The following is a 6,448-nucleotide window of genomic DNA, read 5'->3' on the forward strand; positions in this document are numbered from 1 at the left end:
TGAACCTAGTTCAAAGCCCTCTCGATGAGCCCGGCCAACTCATGAGAGAGAATCCTTTTCCCCCTGTGAGACAGCTGAACTCCATCTGTCGCCAGCAGGCCCGGTGCCGTGTAAAGCTCCCCATGATCAAAAAAGCCAAAATTCCACCGATGGCACCAGCCCCTGAGCCACATGTTAATCAGGTGTGTTTTCACAATTCTCCCCTGCCACTGAAGGGATTGAGGAAAACACTACCTGTGCTCCTGATCCTTCCACCAATCGCCCCAGTGCCCTGAAGTCCCTTTTGATCGCTTTTGGACTTCTCTCCGCAACCTCATCGCTGCCAGCCTGTATAACCAATAGCAGGTAATAATCAGAAGGCCGCACCAGACCAGGGAGTTTCCTAGTAACGTCTCTAACCCGGGCCCCAGGGAGGCAGCAGACTTCCCTGTGGGATGGGTCTAGTTGGCGTATCTCTGTCCCACTCAGAGGGGAATTGCCTACGACAATTACTCTCCGTTTTTTCTTAACAGAGGCAGTCATAATGCGTGGGGCTGACTGACTCTCCCTAGGCAACCCCCTGGATGGACCTTCATCTACATCCTCATTTGCCTGGCCCTCAAGTTCCAGGGCCCCATATCTGTTGTGTAAGGGCAACTGGGAAGGTGGGGGAGGCCAGGAGGGGATTCGCCTGGTGCCCTGAGCAGGGACCTGTTTCCATTCCCCCCCCTTCTCCTAAGTCCCCTCCTTCTGCCTGGAAGCAAGAGGGTAGGGGATCCTCTGCTTCTTGTGGAGCCTCCATCTGCTGCCCTTGCCTCAGGGATGGTAGGGTGCGGCTCCACCAATCTATCTCCCTCTCACACTCCCTGATACTCCTTAACCTCTCCACCTCCTCTTTCAGCTCTGCCAGCAGGCTGAGCAGATCATCCACCAGGTCACAGCGCACACAGGTGTTGTCTCTGCTGCCCTCCTGTACAAGTGACAGGCTCAGGCACTCCCTGCAGCCGGAGACCTGGACAGCTGTATGTTTGTGTGAGGGTTCCATCTGGGTTGCCACATTCCTTCTGGCGATGGCTTTCAGCAGAGTGGAAACCATAGCTAGGTCCTCTTCTGTAGCAGACAGACAGAGTCGGTATCAGCTAGAATGTCTTAGTCAGACTTCTTAAACTGTGTCTCAGTCTTGTTTAGCTCCCAGTGGCCTAACCATATAGTTATCCACCACTAGGTATCTCTTGACTGTGAAAACTCTCACTTCCTGAAGAGATAACATGGCAATAAGAGAGACATGGGTTTAACAAAAGGGGTTTTTTAGACACACTTTATTCTTGTGTTTTGCATGGTGCAAGTCTCCAGTTCCAATGCATCTCATGAGCATCCACAATGTCTTCATGGGCTTTGGTCTCTGTCTTTTAGGAGCCCTCTGGCCTTCTTGGCCTGACATCTTCATTCTGCCAGTGGTTTAGAAAAAATCCTTTTAAAAAAATCTCTGACACCTTCATCACTTCTGAGCTTTCAGCAGGGACTTGCCATTATCCAATTACTTTGGCCCCGTGCATACAGTCATTCAAGATCAATGTCTTTTCTGGTATCAAATTCATTGTTCTGCTGGATAGGGTCATTGAATGTCAATATTCCTTGATAAGACCGTCATTTCCTCAATGTCGTCTATCCACTAGGTGTCACATTCTTGCTATGCAATGAATTCTTAACTGTAACACTCTCTTTCTAAAAGATTCGCATTTTGCTAACCATGCGTAAAGGTTAGCATATAATTTCATGTTCACAAAAGGAAAACAGTATTCATAGGTAGATGGTGGATGTGTCTGCAGAGTAATCTGCATACATATACACAGCTGACGCAGCGGAAACAGTCTGACCATGATGGCAAAAAGTAAATTACCTTGTGCCAAGCACAGTGTTGTAGTGACTAGACATTTTCCATTAGCAGGATTAGCTAATTTAAAGATGGATCAAGTATGCCCACCCTAAACTGCAAACTGCACTATCACTATAGCTTGTATCCATTTGTGACTGTGGTCCAGTCTTGTGATTCTGTTAGCTGATTATAGCATTTTCATGGTCTGTCTTTGTCAGTCACAATGCAGACTGTAGCCAAAGTATAATGGATAAGCTGTAGTAAGGCAGAAAAAAAAAAAAGAGACAAAAAGGAATCCATCAAAATTTCAAGAGAAGAGAATTTTTTTATTCAGCGTTAACCCCCTTCTCCCTGGACTAATAACTACCACAGTACTTAACTAAATTAACAAGCTATTAACCTACTGTGAAGTTAAATTCTCTTTTACCCCTGGATTAAACTATGCTGACATTTTGGGTATAGTTCAGTGGCCACCCGAGCCCATCCAGCATCACACTGCTACTAAAAGGGTGAGATCTCACTCCCAGTCCACTGTCACCATTTCCTTCTCCCTGTGCCCTCATTGCCAGCTCTAAAGCTCTGCCCCATACTTGCACCAACTCTGGCACTCAGAAGATCCTTCTCTGAGCCCACTCAATTTACCAGCTCCACAGAAACTACACCTTTTTGGCTGGTTTTGCTTTGTTCGATTTTAGTGATTTCAATAAGCTCAGAGAAAGGCTAGATAAGATCAAGAGCTGGCACAAAGTAAGCACCTTTCCATATAGCAAATCTTATTAATTCAAATGCACATAGATGTATGGATGGTATGACAACCATACTTTATATAGTCACATAAATGAGATTAATATGGCTCTTACCTGAAGTCGCACATAATAGTAATCATTCCCTTAAGATTTACCTTTACCTAGGTTTTGAGGCATACTGGAACATTGTGTTATTGTAAAAGTAAGGAGCAATTAACAATAAAATATGCTTTCAATTCACAAGCTAATGACATATTGGTTTGAGTGTAAAATGGATGATGGGACACCTAAAGTTTAAGGCTAACATGGTAATTACATTAATTTTTTTGTAATTAAATTTAAATTGATGTATTTGTCATTGTAAGATGTAGTGACATTTTACCAATCTTCAGTGGTGTTTTTGGTCAGATTATACAGAATTATACAGGATCTGTCCAACAGTGTAATAAACATTACTAAAATGTTTTTACCCTCCTGCAAATGGAGGGGAAAATATTTTTTGAGTCACATCTGGCACAATTTTTACATCCTGCCAGGAATTTTCACAGAAGTGCGTTCAGGCAGTCCAAGCATTGTTGGGGTCAAAGTGTGGAAGCTTTGATTCACAAACACTGAGCAATGAAGCTGATCAATTTTAATCTGTAAGGTACAAGGAAGACACATCTCTTCCATTTCACACTGTGTCTAGCTGATTAGAAACATCTAGTTTTATCTCAGGTATCTATTCCCAAATTAGGTCATCAAAGAACAGAAAACCCTATCCTGTCAAACAAAATGGAAACAGCATAAGAAGAGGAAGATCAGCCTGCCTAAGCCTGGAAGAGGTGAAAGAAACCACTCTCAAATTACTACCCAGAAGGAGCAGGTAAAAAGTAAAACATCTGCAGATGATGTTAATCATAATTTATACATGAATTGAAGGGAAGTGAATTAAAAGTCATCAGGATTCAAAGTTCATTGCACGTGGGCAGAACATACTTGGTTTATTTGTTAGTCCATGGCTAGAAACAGTACTGCACAGTCAATTAGTTAATTGCTATGAGTTATTTGAGTTATTAGATAGCAGAATTTAAAACGTTTTAACAAAATGTGCAGAGACTGGATTCATCACCAGTCATGATGCTATGACTGGGGCTGTGCCTCACAGAGGTCCCTGACTGCACCATCTGATGCAGTCTTTCAGTAGATTGTGTTTTTCAAAGAGCTGTTTTAATAATACCTCTGCCCAGATTTAGGAACTGAAGGAAGATTATGCTAACTCTTAACTAGGCTGCTAAATTATGATCATAGCAGAAAAAGCTTAGCCAAGGTTTGGGAGAGGCAAGTTCAGGAATTTAGTATCCAGTAAAAGTCCTTCCAGCCACTACCTTCAAAGTAATACTCACCGAAGACAATGATGCAATAAATCCCCTTATAGTCCTATTCTGAGGGCTCTGACTTATGAATGGGAATGGCCATAGGAGGGCTGAAGCAGTTAATGATTTCAGTTGTCATTCACCCCTTGTGCCTGAATTCAGCTGCTGTTCAGCTGCTGGACAACCACAGCATGAGGCTTTAAGGCAAACCAAAATCAGAGAGCAGGAATACCATCAGCCATTCCTAACTACACCGGATGTGCACATGGTGGTTTTTATTGTGCTTCATGAAAGATTTCATGTGTTCGTGAAAGTACCTATATAAAATGCAGATACCACATCTTTACTTTATATGGTCTATTTTACTCTAACTTTTAAGTAACTTGAAGCGTAACTTGGGAACTGGTCTTTTATGGAGCTCTTGATTATGAAAAGATGAGTTGTGTAAGTTTTTCTAGCTGATTCTTCAAACTGTCATAAATTGATTTCTCTAGGGAAATACATTGGCTTATCCAGTTAGGCAAGGGCTGTAGCACTGGCATACTGCTGGCAAAACAAACATAGATTTGACAGCTGTCCAACAGTTTTAAATCTAAAGACACTGAGATCTGTTTTCCTTTCATACGGTATACACTCTTGTGTTGTATGATACATTTGCAAGTCTGTATATAATCTCTTTGTTTACTTACTATGCCCTAGTATGAATTGTACATCTGTTCATTTGACTGTTCTCACCATTGCTTGGAAAATTACAAAACTAGTTAAATCCATTAAACTACAGATATCCTATTTCTGTTAATTGCTATTTCTAAGGGCCCAAGCTTGTCGTTATTACTGATGTCAGTCTAGTTTACATACTACACCTGCATACTCAGAAACATAGCTTCCCCTGCATTTTCAGATGACCCCCAATTGATGCATACAGGTATATACTTATCCAAGACTCCAGAACAGAAATAAAAATGCAAGCCTTGAATAAATCACTCTTCATTTTTTGATCAAAATACACATGTGATCACTGGACTTTGCAAAGTTACGGAACTTGTCCCCTTAGAAACCAACACCACCAAGAACAAAATATCGAACTCATGAAAATAGTACCATTTGAAATAATCAGGGAAATACTGCAAAGCAATCACTAAAGTAATACTAGCTATTAAAGAAAAATTGGATGAGTCAAAAGAGAAAGTCTTTTGCTGTGATCTCCTCTACAGGGCTGGCAAGCAAAGTACTGACAGAACAAGGAGGTGTGCATATGCTATTGTTAAAAGATTGCATGTGCTGATCTAGTTCAACATGTACTTTTGGTATCTAGTTAGTTCCTTGAATGCGAAGTCTGGTACAGTTTTTCACCATCTGAGTCCACGTGAGTCCCAGTGCTGTCAGCAGATGTTCAGAGCATGGGGTAATAAACATATATGGTATATTCTGCCAGTTCAGGGGAACACAAGGCACTCTGAGTGAAACTGAAAAAATGTTTAACCTGACCTGTCTGCTGTAGTCATATATTCAGAAATACCAGAGACACAATGTTTGTAAATTTAAAGAAATTTTCTATAAATTCTAACTAATTAGAGACTAGTATATTATTTTTATTAGTATCAAGTGGTCCACTTAAAATTTAGTACTATAAATCTGTACAGAAAAACCTTGATTTTATCAAGGTCATTGAATTTGTCTTTTATTTCTGTAGTGTATAATTCTATAATCTGATTTGAAGCACACTCAGATGTATCAAACCTAATTTTAAAAAGTCTTTATTTTAGTGAAAATCATCTTCAATCACTAATGAGAAATGCAATGTGGTAGAAAACAGGAATCCTATTTCTGTTCTTCTCATTTAGTTCCTTCTGAAGCAGATGTCTAGTGTTTGTCAAGATGGAATGGCAGAACAGTGTAGTATTTGCCCCATTTTAAGCTGCAGAAGGGACTGCTCCTTTGTGCTAGTACTACATAATATTTCACTACATAAAGTGAAATAAGCTAAGCAAAACATTAAATTAAAAAAGGATTCTCCATTCTTAATATCAAATGTCAAGTCAAGAGAAAGTCAAGAAAAGATTAACAATATTGCCCTTAAAAATCTTTTTCCTGGGGGATCTGAAGTCATGTACTGAAAACAGAGTACGGAATGCAAGTTCCTTTTGGGGTTTCTTTCTTTTTCAGGAAAAATAAAATTGTATTTTGGTATTATGTTATATAACCAAGAGTCTATGTTCACTTCAGATTTAATGAGTGACAGGTGTCTGGCTACAGACAATCTCAGTTAGTCCAGCCTGGGTGTGAGTGGGTGTATTTAAAGCTGTATGTGAGTCACAGTGAGTCCCACTAATATTGCATGTAAGGCTCTAGAACTCATGGGAACATAATGCCTTATATGTTACTGCAGTATTGGGGTGACTGGAGGCTCCACATGAAGGTGACAGATGAAGGCTTCTCTCTTCTGTGTAGAGGCATGCATTAGAGGTGCACACCCTGGCCATATCGGGCTA

This window comes from Calonectris borealis, chromosome 2 (assembly GCF_964195595.1).
Source record: "Calonectris borealis chromosome 2, bCalBor7.hap1.2, whole genome shotgun sequence".
Lineage (NCBI taxonomy): Eukaryota > Metazoa > Chordata > Aves > Procellariiformes > Procellariidae > Calonectris > Calonectris borealis.